The sequence below is a fragment of the Hydractinia symbiolongicarpus genome, chromosome 9, assembly GCF_029227915.1.
Source record: "Hydractinia symbiolongicarpus strain clone_291-10 chromosome 9, HSymV2.1, whole genome shotgun sequence".
In the NCBI taxonomy this organism is placed as follows: domain Eukaryota; kingdom Metazoa; phylum Cnidaria; class Hydrozoa; order Anthoathecata; family Hydractiniidae; genus Hydractinia; species Hydractinia symbiolongicarpus.
Window position 1 is genome coordinate 7,487,222 of NC_079883.1, and position 17,217 is coordinate 7,504,438.

Below are 17,217 nucleotides of genomic sequence, written 5' to 3' on the forward strand. Positions count from 1 at the left end.
TTGTGCGAGAAATTGCTCAGGACTTCAAAACAGATCTGCGATTCCAGAGCACAGCCGTTATGGCTCTGCAAGAGGCTTCTGAAGCGTACCTTGTTGGCTTGTTCGAGGATACTAACTTGTGTGCCATTCACGCAAAACGAGTTACAATCATGCCTAAAGACATCCAGTTGGCAAGAAGAATTCGTGGGAACGTGCCTAAGCATCTTACCAAACAAAAAACGGCTATTTTTATAGCCACACATCATAAAAAATATTACGGCTAGCTTTTTATATCAAACTTTGTTCTGCTTTCTGTTTAAATTTTATGCTACATAAAAATTTTATGCTACATAAAGTTTGACAATGTTAAAAATATGAAGGGCAAGAAAGTAAAAGCAAGAAAATAAGAAATTTAAAAACGAAAATACTTAAACTTAGGGAATCTAATCTTAAAATTACTCTTTTTTAACTGTTTAAGTGACTTAAACAAGTTTAACTTTGTACCAAGATAATGTTTTTTTTGTAAATGTGTGGCTATAAAAATAGCCGTTTGTTAATGTAATAGCCAGATACACACAAATTATTTTTTTGCGGTCTTCTTTGCTGCCTTTTTGGGAGTCTTTTTGACCTTCTTTGCTGCAGGTTTTTTAGCAACAGGCTTCTTTGTGGGTTTCTTAGCTGCTGTTTCTTAGCCGAGGCTTTCTTTGTGGCAGGCTTCTTTGCTGCTTTCTTTGGCGTGCTCTTCTTTGCTGGCTTCTTTTTTGGTGTACTTTTCTTTGCAGTAGGCTTCTTTGCCGTTGGCTTTTTTGCTGCGGCCTTTTTCTTAGGTTTTTCTTTTTTTACCTGACCTAGCTTGAATGATCCAGAAGCACCAGTGCCTTTAGTTTGAATCAAATCGCCTGATGTTACTCCTCGTTTAAGAGCCATTTTCAGATGATGATCTGAGTTTTCAGCAACTTTGTAATTTGCATGAATATATTTTGTAATAGCTTGGCGAGATGAACCACCGCGTTCCTTTAGGGTAGCGATAGCAGCCTTGATCATGTCCACATATTTAGGGTGATCAGCTGTCTTCTTTGCAGCAGGTTTCTTCTTGGGTGCGATTTTCTTTGGAGAAGCTGCTTCACTCATTTTTAATGTTTTCTTACAACAATCCAACGATAAACGATGCTTGTTATCACAGTAGAAGTATACTAAACATTACCGTGTAAATGAGATATAATTTAAGACGGTGCGAAGTATGCGGACGTAAAAGTACCACTCCCGGGAATTGATTTGGCGCGAAAACAGAAATGTGTGTTTCTGTACATCGTATAATGTCCGTTTTGGGAGCCGCGACTATGCGAAAGCATGTTAATTTTTATTTGTAGCACGACGCAATAGTCTGAAAGAGAAGCTGCTGGAGTTTGAGGTCTTCAGCATTACATCTACTCTGTTAATTTGGGCTTCTTCCGCGCCCGTGTTAGGATTTTCATAAAGCGTTCTTTGGTTTGCGTTGCGTATGTCGGCCTACATCATCGACACGGCCTGTTTCCGGCTATTAGGAGCAATTCATATATTGGGCACTGCGTTTCGACTTTTTTATTAGACCACAGTAAAAAAATTCACTCACAGAAGTCCCTTTCTTTCATGGCTACAAACACGAAGAATTCTGTCGTAAGTAAAACGAATGCGCAAGCCAAAATAACGATGGGGCGAAGTCATAAGCATCGCCCTGTGGCCCAATGGATAAGGCATCTGACTACGAATCAGGGGATTCCAGGTTCGACTCCTGGCAGGGTCGCACTGTCGCATTTCGGCTGCATGGTCTACTGTGTAACGCGCGCGCACGTTCTGGCGTAATGCGTTGATAAACGGAATGTACGCAGTCATATTGGAAAGTAATATCACGCACTTAGTATCGTCGCCTTTGTTAGCATTCATGTAAGTTACCATCCACTCGCTACAGTCGCTCTCCATCCTACGGCTAAATCAACAGCCGTGATTTTTACTATGTCGCCGTCCATCCGTACGCGGTGACAGTTGTAAGCTTTACAGTAACGTGACATGCTCCACAAGCAGTTACGGTGTGTGGACGATGCCTATCATGGCAACGCTTGTTCTTTATCGCTTCTCGGCCTAATGGCTAAGATCAAGTGTAGTATCTGTTCTTATCAGTTTAATATCTGGTAGGCCATTCTCTGAATGGTCAGTATATTAATCTGATTTTTGGCCTTGGGTCATGGAGGTGGATTCATTCACGCCGTGACCACGGGTTGCCTTGGTGTTGCACTATTACCGATGGCGGCCCACATAAGCAATAAAAGAATAATAGCAGTCCTCTTTCCGACGGCCTCTGCATAGTCTACGGCGGGAACAAAACGCGTACACTGGGGGAGAATACAGCCTATGCCCCGCGACACGGCAGTTTATAACACACTCAAGCCACAAGCATTAACAAACTTTGAAGGGTACCCTCATGCTACGGTGCAGTTCCAACTCATACTTACCTGACGGGGAAGTAAAGACTGATCAATGAGGGTTTTCTTCCAGAGTGAGGCTCTTGCATTGCACTACGCTTGGGCTGACCTCTGCGATTACTGCAAAACGTCAGTAACTCGACCGTACAATTTCTGGTAGTGGGGGCCTGCGTCCGCGCTCGCCCCCTCCTTAAGTCAAAATGAATGAGCTTAGAAAAGTTGCGCGGCCAAATGTCGGTGGTGACTTAAACGCTAAGGTAAAACCTCGCTTGGCTGTTACGAAACGTGATTGCGATATAAGTCCTCGGAAGGCGGCGGAATTTTATTTTATTTGCCATTCCGTCAGGGTTATTGGATGATCGGCAATAGATCGAGTTTGTATGCATTTGAAAGCTCTTTTTTCTCGTACTATCACCTGAAAATGTCGTAGGAAAATGTCATAGGAAACACTTTCAACAACCGCCACGTTCCTTAATTGTTATAACAAGAAATATATCACAGCACCATTGAAATGAAAAGGCAACAAATGAAAATGAAAAGCCTACGACACCGGGAGTTCCCAGGCGGTCCCCCATCCAAGTACTATCCCGGCCCGACGATGCTTAACTTCCGTGATCAGACGAGAACGGGTGTGTTCATCGTGGTATGGCCGTAGACATTAGTAGGGGCAAATACGTGCAATTTATTTTGACGTTGTGATCAAATTTTTTTATTTAATTTCTTTGAGTTACTTAGGACAAGGCGTATGCATGGATTATCTATTAGACTTTAAGGTTATAGTTTTGTGAAAAAAACAATGTTTTTTTAAAGATGTGTGGCTATAAAAATAGCCGTTGTTTTCTGAGTGTAGCGGTTTACTTCTTCTGTCCTTTGTCGTTCTTCTTTGGGAGTAAGACAGCTTGAATGTTTGGCAAAACACCACCAGCTGCAATGGTTACACCGCTCAAAAGTTTGTTTAATTCTTCATCATTACGAACAGCCAATTGTAAATGTCTTGGAATAATCCTAGCTTTTTTGTTGTCTCTTGCTGCGTTACCAGCCAACTCCAATATCTCAGCAGATAAATATTCCAAGACGGCTGCTAAGTAAACTGGTGCTCCAGATCCAATTCGGTTAGCATAGTGCCCTCTACGAAGGAATCTATGCACTCTACCGACTGGAAATTGAAGTCCAGCTCTTGAGGATCTTGTCTTGGCTTTAGCCTTAGCTTTTCCACCTTTTCCACGTCCAGACATAACTGCGATTTGATTTGTAAGTTAATACAAAAACGTACGAATATTTAACGTAAGTGTTAACGAAATAAACTTTACTCGTTTTTTCATCATAAAAATAGGATCGAAATCATGTTTTTTTAACCAATCATAATTAAGTATTAAACAAAAGATTTTTTTTTAACCAATTAAATTGCGTATCGGCGTTTTCGGATCGAATTCGATCCGATTTTTTTACTTATAAACAAAAAGTTTTGACTTGCAGTTTAATGCTTATTTACAAGTTAAGTAGCAAAAATTTTTAACCATGTCTGACGCAGCAGCTAAAGGAGGAAAACAGGCACCTAAAGTAGCCAAGAAAGGTGAAAAAAGAGCCGGCAAAAAAGGAGGAAAGATTGGTGGAACTGGTGAAAAGAAACGCAAGAGAAAGAGAAAGGAAAGTTATGCTATTTACATCTACAATGTTTTGAAACAAGTTCACCCAGATGTCGGAGTTTCAAGCAAAGCTATGAGCATCATGAACTCATTTGTCAACGACATCTTTGAGCGCATTGCTTCCGAAGCTTCGCGTTTGGCTCTTCAAAACAAAAAGTCGACCATCTCTTCTCGTGAAATTCAAACCGCAGTACGTCTTCTCTTGCCTGGAGAACTTGCAAAACACGCAGTCAGTGAAGGAACAAAAGCCGTCACAAAATACACAAGCAGCAAGTAAACCAACGTCTACCAAACACAAACGGTCTTTTTTAAGACCACACATCTTTAAAAAAACATTTACTTGGCGTCACTACAAGTTAACCGAAGTTAATAAAACTTCTAAATAATGTGCTTAAGAACACTAGCCTACATTTAAAATACTTCCCCATGTGTGTGTGTGGATTAGCTTCACTTTTCATACGTATTATTAGCTGTACTTGCAGAAAAGACAAGTACATTGATCCATGTTATTGCTTACATTTAACTTAACCCAGCTTTTCACGGAAACACTCCCAGGCAAATTAACCCTACAAAGTATTTCTAAATTTTTTTTGTGTCATATATGACATAGTATCGTATAGCAATAAATGTAACTGTGACAAGACTTTACACATTGTGTAATTTGGAAGCGTGCACAAAGTAATGTTTTAAAAGATTTGTGGCTATAAAAATAGCCGTTTTTGTTGAGCAATGACAACGCTTAACCTCCGAATCCGTAAAGAGTTCTTCCTTGACGTTTTAAGGCATAAACAACATCCATAGCGGTAACGGTCTTGCGTTTAGCGTGCTCTGTGTAGGTTACAGCATCACGAATAACATTCTCTAAGAAAACCTTCAGTACACCTCTGGTTTCCTCATAGATAAGGCCAGAGATACGTTTGACACCACCTCGTCGAGCAAGACGTCGAATAGCAGGTTTTGTGATTCCCTGAATGTTATCACGAAGAATTTTTCGGTGACGTTTAGCACCTCCTTTTCCCAATCCTTTACCTCCTTTTCCGCGTCCAGACATATTGATATAGTTGCGTACAGAACGAGTACAAAAACAACGTTTGAGTTAACAGAATTCAGACAGCTTTAAAAAGAGGCCATAAAATTACCTACTGCTCGTGGAAACACCCTAATTAACCAATAGAGTTGCGTCATTACAAAATGTTCCGAACATTTTGTACATTTTTTTAAGTAAAACTGTAGTTTTTTTAAAAATTCGTGGTCTTAATGTTTCAGTAAGGCAATAAATTTGGCATCGTTGGAATTCGCCAAACCTTCTGCTACTTACTAAAAAAAAAAAAAGTCAAAAGCTTTTGTGTATCAGAAGATACAGCCGTTTTCCCGTAGCCAAAAAACACAGATTTTATAAAAATGTTAAAGTAATGAGCGTAATGTCATTATGCAGCCAATCAGAAATTACTTTCTTAGCACCAATCAAATGGTTTGTTTTGAACCTTAGCTGTCAATCAATATGAGAAATAAAACTTTGGCGCGATAGTGCATTTTAGACCGTCTTGTGTATCCGTACTACATCGACTTCTTAAAATATGGCTCGTACAAAGCAAACTGCACGTAAATCTACTGGAGGAAAGGCTCCACGAAAACAACTCGCCACTAAAGCTGCGAGGAAAAGCGCACCAGCTACTGGAGGAGTGAAAAAACCACATCGTTACAGACCTGGTACAGTTGCTCTCAGAGAAATCAGAAGATACCAGAAGTCAACCGAGCTCTTGATCCGCAAGTTGCCTTTCCAGCGTCTTGTGCGAGAAATTGCTCAGGACTTCAAAACAGATCTGCGATTCCAGAGCACAGCCGTTATGGCTCTGCAAGAGGCTTCTGAAGCGTACCTTGTTGGCTTGTTCGAGGATACTAACTTGTGTGCCATTCACGCAAAACGAGTTACAATCATGCCTAAAGACATCCAGTTGGCAAGAAGAATTCGTGGGGAACGTGCCTAAGCATCTTACCAAACAAAAAACGGCTATTTTTATAGCCACACATCCATAAAAAATATTACGGCTAGCTTTTTATATCAAACTTTGTTCTGCTTTCTGTTTAAATTTTATGCTACATAAAAATTTTATGCTACATAAAGTTTGACAATGTTAAAAATATGAAGGGCAAGAAAAGTAAAAGCAAGAAAATAAGAAATTTAAAAACGAAAATACTTAAACTTAGGGAATCTAATCTTAAAATTACTCTTTTTTAACTGTTTAAGTGACTTAAACAAGTTTAACTTTGTACCAAGATAATGTTTTTTTGTAAATGTGTGGCTATAAAAATAGCCGTTTGTTAATGTAATAGCCAGATACACACAAATTATTTTTTTGCGGTCTTCTTTGCTGCCTTTTTGGGAGTCTTTTTGACCTTCTTTGCTGCAGGTTTTTTAGCAACAGGCTTCTTTGTGGGTTTCTTAGCTGCTGGTTTCTTAGCCGAGGCTTTCTTTGTGGCAGGCTTCTTTGCTGCTTTCTTTGGCGTGCTCTTCTTTGCTGGCTTCTTTTTTGGTGTACTTTTCTTTGCAGTAGGCTTCTTTGCCGTTGGCTTTTTTGCTGCGGCCTTTTTCTTAGGTTTTTCTTTTTTTACCTGACCTAGCTTGAATGATCCAGAAGCACCAGTGCCTTTAGTTTGAATCAAATCGCCTGATGTTACTCCTCGTTTAAGAGCCATTTTCAGATGATGATCTGAGTTTTCAGCAACTTTGTAATTTGCATGAATATATTTTGTAATAGCTTGGCGAGATGAACCACCGCGTTCCTTTAGGGTAGCGATAGCAGCCTTGATCATGTCCACATATTTAGGGTGATCAGCTGTCTTCTTTGCAGCAGGTTTCTTCTTGGGTGCGATTTTCTTTGGAGAAGCTGCTTCACTCATTTTTAATGTTTTCTTACAACAATCCAACGATAAACGATGCTTGTTATCACAGTAGAAGTATACTAAACATTACCGTGTAAATGAGATATAATTTAAGACGGTGCGAAGTATGCGGACGTAAAAGTACCACTCCCGGGAATTGATTTGGCGCGAAAACAGAAATGTGTGTTTCTGTACATCGTATAATGTCCGTTTTGGGAGCCGCGACTATGCGAAAGCATGTTAATTTTTATTTGTAGCACGACGCAATAGTCTGAAAGAGAAGCTGCTGGAGTTTGAGGTCTTCAGCATTACATCTACTCTGTTAATTTGGGCTTCTTCCGCGCCCGTGTTAGGATTTTCATAAAGCGTTCTTTGGTTTGCGTTGCGTATGTCGGCCTACATCATCGACACGGCCTGTTTCCGGCTATTAGGAGCAATTCATATATTGGGCACTGCGTTTCGACTTTTTTATTAGACCACAGTAAAAAAATTCACTCACAGAAGTCCCTTTCTTTCATGGCTACAAACACGAAGAATTCTGTCGTAAGTAAAACGAATGCGCAAGCCAAAATAACGATGGGGCGAAGTCATAAGCATCGCCCTGTGGCCCAATGGATAAGGCATCTGACTACGAATCAGGGGATTCCAGGTTCGACTCCTGGCAGGGTCGCACTGTCGCATTTCGGCTGCATGGTCTACTGTGTAACGCGCGCGCACGTTCTGGCGTAATGCGTTGATAAACGGAATGTACGCAGTCATATTGGAAAGTAATATCACGCACTTAGTATCGTCGCCTTTGTTAGCATTCATGTAAGTTACCATCCACTCGCTACAGTCGCTCTCCATCCTACGGCTAAATCAACAGCCGTGATTTTTACTATGTCGCCGTCCATCCGTACGCGGTGACAGTTGTAAGCTTTACAGTAACGTGACATGCTCCACAAGCAGTTACGGTGTGTGGACGATGCCTATCATGGCAACGCTTGTTCTTTATCGCTTCTCGGCCTAATGGCTAAGATCAAGTGTAGTATCTGTTCTTATCAGTTTAATATCTGGTAGGCCATTCTCTGAATGGTCAGTATATTAATCTGATTTTTGGCCTTGGGTCATGGAGGTGGATTCATTCACGCCGTGACCACGGGTTGCCTTGGTGTTGCACTATTACCGATGGCGGCCCACATAAGCAATAAAAGAATAATAGCAGTCCTCTTTCCGACGGCACTCTGCATAGTCTACGGCGGGAACAAAACGCGTACACTGGGGGAGAATACAGCCTATGCCCCGCGACACGGCAGTTTATAACACACTCAAGCCACAAGCATTAACAAACTTTGAAGGGTACCCTCATGCTACGGTGCAGTTCCAACTCATACTTACCTGACGGGGAAGTAAAGACTGATCAATGAGGGTTTTCTTCCAGAGTGAGGCTCTTGCATTGCACTACGCTTGGGCTGACCTCTGCGATTACTGCAAACGTCAGTAACTCGACCGTACAATTTCTGGTAGTGGGGGCCTGCGTCCGCGCTCGCCCCCTCCTTAAGTCAAAATGAATGAGCTTAGAAAAGTTGCGCGGCCAAATGTCGGTGGTGACTTAAACGCTAAGGTAAAACCTCGCTTGGCTGTTACGAAACGTGATTGCGATATAAGTCCTCGGAAGGCGGCGGAATTTTATTTTATTTGCCATTCCGTCAGGGTTATTGGATGATCGGCAATAGATCGAGTTTGTATGCATTTGAAAGCTCTTTTTTCTCGTACTATCACCTGAAAATGTCGTAGGAAAATGTCATAGGAAACACTTTCAACAACCGCCACGTTCCTTAATTGTTATAACAAGAAATATATCACAGCACCATTGAAATGAAAAGGCAACAAATGAAAATGAAAAGCCTACGACACCGGGAGTTCCCAGGCGGTCCCCCATCCAAGTACTATCCCGGCCCGACGATGCTTAACTTCCGTGATCAGACGAGAACGGGTGTGTTCATCGTGGTATGGCCGTAGACATTAGTAGGGGCAAATACGTGCAATTTATTTTGACGTTGTGATCAAATTTTTTTATTTAATTTCTTTGAGTTACTTAGGACAAGGCGTATGCATGGATTATCTATTAGACTTTAAGGTTATAGTTTTGTGAAAAAAACAATGTTTTTTTAAAGATGTGTGGCTATAAAAATAGCCGTTGTTTTCTGAGTGTAGCGGTTTACTTCTTCTGTCCTTTGTCGTTCTTCTTTGGGAGTAAGACAGCTTGAATGTTTGGCAAAACACCACCAGCTGCAATGGTTACACCGCTCAAAAGTTTGTTTAATTCTTCATCATTACGAACAGCCAATTGTAAATGTCTTGGAATAATCCTAGCTTTTTTGTTGTCTCTTGCTGCGTTACCAGCCAACTCCAATATCTCAGCAGATAAATATTCCAAGACGGCTGCTAAGTAAACTGGTGCTCCAGATCCAATTCGGTTAGCATAGTGCCCTCTACGAAGGAATCTATGCACTCTACCGACTGGAAATTGAAGTCCAGCTCTTGAGGATCTTGTCTTGGCTTTAGCCTTAGCTTTTCCACCTTTTCCACGTCCAGACATAACTGCGATTTGATTTGTAAGTTAATACAAAAACGTACGAATATTTAACGTAAGTGTTAACGAAATAAACTTTACTCGTTTTTTCATCATAAAAATAGGATCGAAATCATGTTTTTTTAACCAATCATAATTAAGTATTAAACAAAAGATTTTTTTTTTAACCAATTAAATTGCGTATCGGCGTTTTCGGATCGAATTCGATCCGATTTTTTTACTTATAAACAAAAAGTTTTGACTTGCAGTTTAATGCTTATTTACAAGTTAAGTAGCAAAAATTTTTAACCATGTCTGACGCAGCAGCTAAAGGAGGAAAACAGGCACCTAAAGTAGCCAAGAAAGGTGAAAAAAGAGCCGGCAAAAAAGGAGGAAAGATTGGTGGAACTGGTGAAAAGAAACGCAAGAGAAAGAGAAAGGAAAGTTATGCTATTTACATCTACAATGTTTTGAAACAAGTTCACCCAGATGTCGGAGTTTCAAGCAAAGCTATGAGCATCATGAACTCATTTGTCAACGACATCTTTGAGCGCATTGCTTCCGAAGCTTCGCGTTTGGCTCTTCAAAACAAAAAGTCGACCATCTCTTCTCGTGAAATTCAAACCGCAGTACGTCTTCTCTTGCCTGGAGAACTTGCAAAACACGCAGTCAGTGAAGGAACAAAAGCCGTCACAAAATACACAAGCAGCAAGTAAACCAACGTCTACCAAACACAAACGGTCTTTTTTAAGACCACACATCTTTAAAAAAACATTTACTTGGCGTCACTACAAGTTAACCGAAGTTAATAAAACTTCTAAATAATGTGCTTAAGAACACTAGCCTACATTTAAAATACTTCCCCATGTGTGTGTGTGGATTAGCTTCACTTTTCATACGTATTATTAGCTGTACTTGCAGAAAAGACAAGTACATTGATCCATGTTATTGCTTACATTTAACTTAACCCAGCTTTTCACGGAAACACTCCCAGGCAAATTAACCCTACAAAGTATTTCTAAATTTTTTTTGTGTCATATATGACATAGTATCGTATAGCAATAAATGTAACTGTGACAAGACTTTACACATTGTGTAATTTGGAAGCGTGCACAAAGTAATGTTTTAAAAGATTTGTGGCTATAAAAATAGCCGTTTTTGTTGAGCAATGACAACGCTTAACCTCCGAATCCGTAAAGAGTTCTTCCTTGACGTTTTAAGGCATAAACAACATCCATAGCGGTAACGGTCTTGCGTTTAGCGTGCTCTGTGTAGGTTACAGCATCACGAATAACATTCTCTAAGAAAACCTTCAGTACACCTCTGGTTTCCTCATAGATAAGGCCAGAGATACGTTTGACACCACCTCGTCGAGCAAGACGTCGAATAGCAGGTTTTGTGATTCCCTGAATGTTATCACGAAGAATTTTTCGGTGACGTTTAGCACCTCCTTTTCCCAATCCTTTACCTCCTTTTCCGCGTCCAGACATATTGATATAGTTGCGTACAGAACGAGTACAAAAACAACGTTTGAGTTAACAGAATTCAGACAGCTTTAAAAAGAGGCCATAAAATTACCTACTGCTCGTGGAAACACCCTAATTAACCAATAGAGTTGCGTCATTACAAAATGTTCCGAACATTTTGTACATTTTTTTAAGTAAAACTGTAGTTTTTTTAAAAATTCGTGGTCTTAATGTTTCAGTAAGGCAATAAATTTGGCATCGTTGGAATTCGCCAAACCTTCTGCTACTTACTAAAAAAAAAAAAAGTCAAAAGCTTTTGTGTATCAGAAGATACAGCCGTTTTCCCGTAGCCAAAAAACACAGATTTTATAAAAATGTTAAAGTAATGAGCGTAATGTCATTATGCAGCCAATCAGAAATTACTTTCTTAGCACCAATCAAATGGTTTGTTTTGAACCTTAGCTGTCAATCAATATGAGAAATAAAACTTTGGCGCGATAGTGCATTTTAGACCGTCTTGTGTATCCGTACTACATCGACTTCTTAAAATATGGCTCGTACAAAGCAAACTGCACGTAAATCTACTGGAGGAAAGGCTCCACGAAAACAACTCGCCACTAAAGCTGCGAGGAAAAGCGCACCAGCTACTGGAGGAGTGAAAAAACCACATCGTTACAGACCTGGTACAGTTGCTCTCAGAGAAATCAGAAGATACCAGAAGTCAACCGAGCTCTTGATCCGCAAGTTGCCTTTCCAGCGTCTTGTGCGAGAAATTGCTCAGGACTTCAAAACAGATCTGCGATTCCAGAGCACAGCCGTTATGGCTCTGCAAGAGGCTTCTGAAGCGTACCTTGTTGGCTTGTTCGAGGATACTAACTTGTGTGCCATTCACGCAAAACGAGTTACAATCATGCCTAAAGACATCCAGTTGGCAAGAAGAATTCGTGGGGAACGTGCCTAAGCATCTTACCAAACAAAAAACGGCTATTTTTATAGCCACACATCCATAAAAAATATTACGGCTAGCTTTTTATATCAAACTTTGTTCTGCTTTCTGTTTAAATTTTATGCTACATAAAAATTTTATGCTACATAAAGTTTGACAATGTTAAAAATATGAAGGGCAAGAAAAGTAAAAGCAAGAAAATAAGAAATTTAAAAACGAAAATACTTAAACTTAGGGAATCTAATCTTAAAATTACTCTTTTTTAACTGTTTAAGTGACTTAAACAAGTTTAACTTTGTACCAAGATAATGTTTTTTTGTAAATGTGTGGCTATAAAAATAGCCGTTTGTTAATGTAATAGCCAGATACACACAAATTATTTTTTTGCGGTCTTCTTTGCTGCCTTTTTGGGAGTCTTTTTGACCTTCTTTGCTGCAGGTTTTTTAGCAACAGGCTTCTTTGTGGGTTTCTTAGCTGCTGGTTTCTTAGCCGAGGCTTTCTTTGTGGCAGGCTTCTTTGCTGCTTTCTTTGGCGTGCTCTTCTTTGCTGGCTTCTTTTTTGGTGTACTTTTCTTTGCAGTAGGCTTCTTTGCCGTTGGCTTTTTTGCTGCGGCCTTTTTCTTAGGTTTTTCTTTTTTTACCTGACCTAGCTTGAATGATCCAGAAGCACCAGTGCCTTTAGTTTGAATCAAATCGCCTGATGTTACTCCTCGTTTAAGAGCCATTTTCAGATGATGATCTGAGTTTTCAGCAACTTTGTAATTTGCATGAATATATTTTGTAATAGCTTGGCGAGATGAACCACCGCGTTCCTTTAGGGTAGCGATAGCAGCCTTGATCATGTCCACATATTTAGGGTGATCAGCTGTCTTCTTTGCAGCAGGTTTCTTCTTGGGTGCGATTTTCTTTGGAGAAGCTGCTTCACTCATTTTTAATGTTTTCTTACAACAATCCAACGATAAACGATGCTTGTTATCACAGTAGAAGTATACTAAACATTACCGTGTAAATGAGATATAATTTAAGACGGTGCGAAGTATGCGGACGTAAAAGTACCACTCCCGGGAATTGATTTGGCGCGAAAACAGAAATGTGTGTTTCTGTACATCGTATAATGTCCGTTTTGGGAGCCGCGACTATGCGAAAGCATGTTAATTTTTATTTGTAGCACGACGCAATAGTCTGAAAGAGAAGCTGCTGGAGTTTGAGGTCTTCAGCATTACATCTACTCTGTTAATTTGGGCTTCTTCCGCGCCCGTGTTAGGATTTTCATAAAGCGTTCTTTGGTTTGCGTTGCGTATGTCGGCCTACATCATCGACACGGCCTGTTTCCGGCTATTAGGAGCAATTCATATATTGGGCACTGCGTTTCGACTTTTTTATTAGACCACAGTAAAAAAATTCACTCACAGAAGTCCCTTTCTTTCATGGCTACAAACACGAAGAATTCTGTCGTAAGTAAAACGAATGCGCAAGCCAAAATAACGATGGGGCGAAGTCATAAGCATCGCCCTGTGGCCCAATGGATAAGGCATCTGACTACGAATCAGGGGATTCCAGGTTCGACTCCTGGCAGGGTCGCACTGTCGCATTTCGGCTGCATGGTCTACTGTGTAACGCGCGCGCACGTTCTGGCGTAATGCGTTGATAAACGGAATGTACGCAGTCATATTGGAAAGTAATATCACGCACTTAGTATCGTCGCCTTTGTTAGCATTCATGTAAGTTACCATCCACTCGCTACAGTCGCTCTCCATCCTACGGCTAAATCAACAGCCGTGATTTTTACTATGTCGCCGTCCATCCGTACGCGGTGACAGTTGTAAGCTTTACAGTAACGTGACATGCTCCACAAGCAGTTACGGTGTGTGGACGATGCCTATCATGGCAACGCTTGTTCTTTATCGCTTCTCGGCCTAATGGCTAAGATCAAGTGTAGTATCTGTTCTTATCAGTTTAATATCTGGTAGGCCATTCTCTGAATGGTCAGTATATTAATCTGATTTTTGGCCTTGGGTCATGGAGGTGGATTCATTCACGCCGTGACCACGGGTTGCCTTGGTGTTGCACTATTACCGATGGCGGCCCACATAAGCAATAAAAGAATAATAGCAGTCCTCTTTCCGACGGCACTCTGCATAGTCTACGGCGGGAACAAAACGCGTACACTGGGGGAGAATACAGCCTATGCCCCGCGACACGGCAGTTTATAACACACTCAAGCCACAAGCATTAACAAACTTTGAAGGGTACCCTCATGCTACGGTGCAGTTCCAACTCATACTTACCTGACGGGGAAGTAAAGACTGATCAATGAGGGTTTTCTTCCAGAGTGAGGCTCTTGCATTGCACTACGCTTGGGCTGACCTCTGCGATTACTGCAAACGTCAGTAACTCGACCGTACAATTTCTGGTAGTGGGGGCCTGCGTCCGCGCTCGCCCCCTCCTTAAGTCAAAATGAATGAGCTTAGAAAAGTTGCGCGGCCAAATGTCGGTGGTGACTTAAACGCTAAGGTAAAACCTCGCTTGGCTGTTACGAAACGTGATTGCGATATAAGTCCTCGGAAGGCGGCGGAATTTTATTTTATTTGCCATTCCGTCAGGGTTATTGGATGATCGGCAATAGATCGAGTTTGTATGCATTTGAAAGCTCTTTTTTCTCGTACTATCACCTGAAAATGTCGTAGGAAAATGTCATAGGAAACACTTTCAACAACCGCCACGTTCCTTAATTGTTATAACAAGAAATATATCACAGCACCATTGAAATGAAAAGGCAACAAATGAAAATGAAAAGCCTACGACACCGGGAGTTCCCAGGCGGTCCCCCATCCAAGTACTATCCCGGCCCGACGATGCTTAACTTCCGTGATCAGACGAGAACGGGTGTGTTCATCGTGGTATGGCCGTAGACATTAGTAGGGGCAAATACGTGCAATTTATTTTGACGTTGTGATCAAATTTTTTTATTTAATTTCTTTGAGTTACTTAGGACAAGGCGTATGCATGGATTATCTATTAGACTTTAAGGTTATAGTTTTGTGAAAAAAACAATGTTTTTTTAAAGATGTGTGGCTATAAAAATAGCCGTTGTTTTCTGAGTGTAGCGGTTTACTTCTTCTGTCCTTTGTCGTTCTTCTTTGGGAGTAAGACAGCTTGAATGTTTGGCAAAACACCACCAGCTGCAATGGTTACACCGCTCAAAAGTTTGTTTAATTCTTCATCATTACGAACAGCCAATTGTAAATGTCTTGGAATAATCCTAGCTTTTTTGTTGTCTCTTGCTGCGTTACCAGCCAACTCCAATATCTCAGCAGATAAATATTCCAAGACGGCTGCTAAGTAAACTGGTGCTCCAGATCCAATTCGGTTAGCATAGTGCCCTCTACGAAGGAATCTATGCACTCTACCGACTGGAAATTGAAGTCCAGCTCTTGAGGATCTTGTCTTGGCTTTAGCCTTAGCTTTTCCACCTTTTCCACGTCCAGACATAACTGCGATTTGATTTGTAAGTTAATACAAAAACGTACGAATATTTAACGTAAGTGTTAACGAAATAAACGTTACTCGTTTTTTCATCATAAAAATAGGATCGAAATCATGTTTTTTTAACCAATCATAATTAAGTATTAAACAAAAGATTTTTTTTTTAACCAATTAAATTGCGTATCGGCGTTTTCGGATCGAATTCGATCCGATTTTTTTACTTATAAACAAAAAGTTTTGACTTGCAGTTTAATGCTTATTTACAAGTTAAGTAGCAAAAATTTTTAACCATGTCTGACGCAGCAGCTAAAGGAGGAAAACAGGCACCTAAAGTAGCCAAGAAAGGTGAAAAAAGAGCCGGCAAAAAAGGAGGAAAGATTGGTGGAACTGGTGAAAAGAAACGCAAGAGAAAGAGAAAGGAAAGTTATGCTATTTACATCTACAATGTTTTGAAACAAGTTCACCCAGATGTCGGAGTTTCAAGCAAAGCTATGAGCATCATGAACTCATTTGTCAACGACATCTTTGAGCGCATTGCTTCCGAAGCTTCGCGTTTGGCTCTTCAAAACAAAAAGTCGACCATCTCTTCTCGTGAAATTCAAACCGCAGTACGTCTTCTCTTGCCTGGAGAACTTGCAAAACACGCAGTCAGTGAAGGAACAAAAGCCGTCACAAAATACACAAGCAGCAAGTAAACCAACGTCTACCAAACACAAACGGTCTTTTTTAAGACCACACATCTTTAAAAAAACATTTACTTGGCGTCACTACAAGTTAACCGAAGTTAATAAAACTTCTAAATAATGTGCTTAAGAACACTAGCCTACATTTAAAATACTTCCCCATGTGTGTGTGTGGATTAGCTTCACTTTTCATACGTATTATTAGCTGTACTTGCAGAAAAGACAAGTACATTGATCCATGTTATTGCTTACATTTAACTTAACCCAGCTTTTCACGGAAACACTCCCAGGCAAATTAACCCTACAAAGTATTTCTAAATTTTTTTTGTGTCATATATGACATAGTATCGTATAGCAATAAATGTAACTGTGACAAGACTTTACACATTGTGTAATTTGGAAGCGTGCACAAAGTAATGTTTTAAAAGATTTGTGGCTATAAAAATAGCCGTTTTTGTTGAGCAATGACAACGCTTAACCTCCGAATCCGTAAAGAGTTCTTCCTTGACGTTTTAAGGCATAAACAACATCCATAGCGGTAACGGTCTTGCGTTTAGCGTGCTCTGTGTAGGTTACAGCATCACGAATAACATTCTCTAAGAAAACCTTCAGTACACCTCTGGTTTCCTCATAGATAAGGCCAGAGATACGTTTGACACCACCTCGTCGAGCAAGACGTCGAATAGCAGGTTTTGTGATTCCCTGAATGTTATCACGAAGAATTTTTCGGTGACGTTTAGCACCTCCTTTTCCCAATCCTTTACCTCCTTTTCCGCGTCCAGACATATTGATATAGTTGCGTACAGAACGAGTACAAAAACAACGTTTGAGTTAACAGAATTCAGACAGCTTTAAAAAGAGGCCATAAAATTACCTACTGCTCGTGGAAACACCCTAATTAACCAATAGAGTTGCGTCATTACAAAATGTTCCGAACATTTTGTACATTTTTTTAAGTAAAACTGTAGTTTTTTTAAAAATTCGTGGTCTTAATGTTTCAGTAAGGCAATAAATTTGGCATCGTTGGAATTCGCCAAACCTTCTGCTACTTACTAAAAAAAAAAAAAGTCAAAAGCTTTTGTGTATCAGAAGATACAGCCGTTTTCCCGTAGCCAA

The 17,217-nt window shown here is 40.3% G+C and overlaps 9 non-coding genes across 9 annotated transcripts; 6 read left to right on the top strand and 3 right to left on the bottom strand.

The window, feature by feature from the left end:
• The first annotated feature begins 2,084 nt into the window (after positions 1-2,084).
• Positions 2,085-2,276, top strand: LOC130660573 (U2 spliceosomal RNA). Its single transcript, XR_008987771.1, has one exon. It is a non-coding gene; the product is annotated as a U2 spliceosomal RNA (small nuclear RNA).
• Positions 2,277-2,460: 184 nt separating this feature from the next.
• LOC130660430 (U1 spliceosomal RNA) lies at positions 2,461-2,626 on the top strand. Its single transcript, XR_008987630.1, has one exon. It is a non-coding gene; the product is annotated as a U1 spliceosomal RNA (small nuclear RNA).
• Positions 2,627-2,976: 350 nt separating this feature from the next.
• Positions 2,977-3,095, bottom strand: LOC130658634 (5S ribosomal RNA). The gene has a single exon (XR_008985847.1). It is a non-coding gene; the product is annotated as a 5S ribosomal RNA (ribosomal RNA).
• A 4,864-nt stretch (positions 3,096-7,959) lies between these two features.
• Positions 7,960-8,151, top strand: LOC130660574 (U2 spliceosomal RNA). Its single transcript, XR_008987772.1, has one exon. It is a non-coding gene; the product is annotated as a U2 spliceosomal RNA (small nuclear RNA).
• Positions 8,152-8,336: 185 nt separating this feature from the next.
• LOC130659517 (U1 spliceosomal RNA) lies at positions 8,337-8,501 on the top strand. Its single transcript, XR_008986721.1, has one exon. It is a non-coding gene; the product is annotated as a U1 spliceosomal RNA (small nuclear RNA).
• Positions 8,502-8,851: 350 nt separating this feature from the next.
• LOC130658647 (5S ribosomal RNA) lies at positions 8,852-8,970 on the bottom strand. Its single transcript, XR_008985860.1, has one exon. It is a non-coding gene; the product is annotated as a 5S ribosomal RNA (ribosomal RNA).
• A 4,865-nt stretch (positions 8,971-13,835) lies between these two features.
• Positions 13,836-14,027, top strand: LOC130660576 (U2 spliceosomal RNA). Its single transcript, XR_008987773.1, has one exon. It is a non-coding gene; the product is annotated as a U2 spliceosomal RNA (small nuclear RNA).
• Positions 14,028-14,212: 185 nt separating this feature from the next.
• On the top strand, positions 14,213-14,377 carry LOC130659518 (U1 spliceosomal RNA). The gene has a single exon (XR_008986723.1). It is a non-coding gene; the product is annotated as a U1 spliceosomal RNA (small nuclear RNA).
• A 350-nt stretch (positions 14,378-14,727) lies between these two features.
• LOC130658659 (5S ribosomal RNA) lies at positions 14,728-14,846 on the bottom strand. Its single transcript, XR_008985872.1, has one exon. It is a non-coding gene; the product is annotated as a 5S ribosomal RNA (ribosomal RNA).
• Positions 14,847-17,217: the final 2,371 nt, after the last annotated feature.